The following is a 2,033-nucleotide window of genomic DNA, read 5'->3' on the forward strand; positions in this document are numbered from 1 at the left end:
GGCGAGTTGACATACTTTCTTGGGTTCCAAGTGAGACAACTCAAGGATGGCACCTTCCTCTCCCAAACAAAGTACACTCAAGATCTTCTCAAGAGGTTTGGGATGAAGGACACCAAGCCCGCGAAGACACCAATGGGAACCGACGGACATGTCAACCTCAACAAAGGAGGTAAGTCTGTTGATCAAAAGGCATACAGGTCTATGATAGGGTCATTGCTTTATTTATGTGCTAGTAGACCGGATATTATGCTTAGCGTAAGCATGTGTGCTAGATTTCAATGCGATCCAAGGAAATGTCACCTTGTGGCCATTAAGCGAATTCTTAGATATTTAGTTCGTGGGGCAAACTAAGAACGTGGGTACCGACGTTCTTATTTGAGTTAAGTTCATGGGTTTGACGAAGAACGTGGGTACCTACGTTTTTAATTTAAGTTCGTGCGGCCTAGCTAAAACCGTCGAACTTAAGGTATTAGAAACGTAGGTACCCACGTTTTTAATTTAAGTTCGTGGGCCAGCCGGAAACCGTCGAACTTAACTAAAATCCAAAACCCCTAACCCGCGGGACTCGTCTATCTCACCGTCTCTCACACGCTCTCATCCCCTCCACGCCGCCGCCACTGGACCCGCGCCGCCGGACCGACACCGCCGGACCGCGTCGACGCTCCCTCGCCGCTGGGGTTAAGGTGACGGAGCTTCTTCGTACCATTCTCTTGGGGTTTCTTGTGCTCGCTGGGCGACTAGCTAGGATGCTTCCTGTCCAGTGCTGCCTCGTCCGATGGACAAAATAATTTCTGTCAGGCGATCATCGATCGATCGAGATTCTGTGCACAATCGTGGCGCTGCTGTACTTCACCTTCGGCGAGGTGGACCTCCGCCACATCTCGCTCCCGTCCTTGCTCGTCTCCGGCTCGTCCCCCTTCCGCGCGGCTGACGTGGCGGCGCCCTTCGTGGAGCGGCGCGGGGCTTCTTTCTATTGTCTAGCATGCCCTCCGCCACATCGAGTTTCAGTGAAGATTTGTTCTCAGGTTGATCTGTGCAATCCAGTAAGCAACCGCTGGGCTTCTTTCTATTGTCTAGCATGCCGCATCCCTGAAGAATTCGACAGGGATTTGTGGCGGGCACTGCTTCTTCGCAACAAATTTGTACTGGTGAGGAAGGAAGACATATATTAGTACTAACGGTCGGTAGAGCTGTTTTAAACTGAAGAATAATATCTTGGTCACCTACTTTGTGCTAGCTGTACTTTTCTCTGATTGATGGGAGGTTGCTCCCAGGACCAACGCTGGAAAGGCGGTGCAGTGTCTTTACACACTCGCTCAACTCGGACGGCTTGTAATGCGTGTAGTGAGCAAGCGTGGAGTTCTGCTTCCAGATGTAACGAGTGTCATCCACCAAGACAGTATCATTCTCATCAGGCAACAACTGCTACACAAAGAAGATATGATGCCAACCTACCCAAGGATACTTCGTTGGCTGGAGTACAAATCTCGCCAAGAAAATAGCTGAGGCAGCGATTAGTGATGGAGGGTAAGACAGAAGACTATACTCCAGCAGGGATAGCTCAGCGATGTAATTGGCCAGGAACTCCAGATGCAGAGCAGGATCCTGTATAAACAAAGAGTAGAGGCATTATCACAGAATCCCTGCTTGCCACATATACATGTAATTCCTGGCAGCAGTACCTCATCACACGCCTGTGCAGAACGAGCAAATCTCCAATTGTAAGCAACAAGAGTTAGTGGCAGAAGTTGGATTCGTCCATAAACTCTACTAGAATGAGGCAGAACAGAAAAGCACCTCAAGAAACACTTTGTCGTAGGCGCTGTCATTTCAAACTTCAAGTAGTTCAGCACATAAGCTTCCATTTCTAGAACCTTTGAACGTACAGGTTATTTATTAGTGACCGTGAGTGACAAACAAGAGAATATCAGATAATGTCTACTATATCTTTTTTTAAACACACACACACATTCAGTGAAGATATTCTTTGTGTTTCCCGCCCTTGCTTCCACCAGGCTAATTAAATTTCTCTC

General features: G+C 48.3%; 1 long non-coding RNA gene across 1 annotated transcript; it reads right to left on the bottom strand.

The window, feature by feature from the left end:
• Nucleotides 1-1,277: 1,277 nt before the first annotated feature.
• On the bottom strand, nt 1,278-1,718 carry LOC103655540 (uncharacterized). The gene is made up of 3 exons (XR_002268783.1): nt 1,683-1,718; nt 1,456-1,605; nt 1,278-1,362 (listed from the first exon to the last, which is right to left on the bottom strand). It is a non-coding gene; the product is annotated as an uncharacterized lncRNA (long non-coding RNA).
• Between the last annotated feature and the right edge of the window lie 315 nt (nt 1,719-2,033).

The sequence above is a fragment of the Zea mays genome, chromosome 4, assembly GCF_902167145.1.
Source record: "Zea mays cultivar B73 chromosome 4, Zm-B73-REFERENCE-NAM-5.0, whole genome shotgun sequence".
NCBI classification, from domain to species: Eukaryota; Viridiplantae; Streptophyta; class Magnoliopsida; order Poales; family Poaceae; genus Zea; species Zea mays.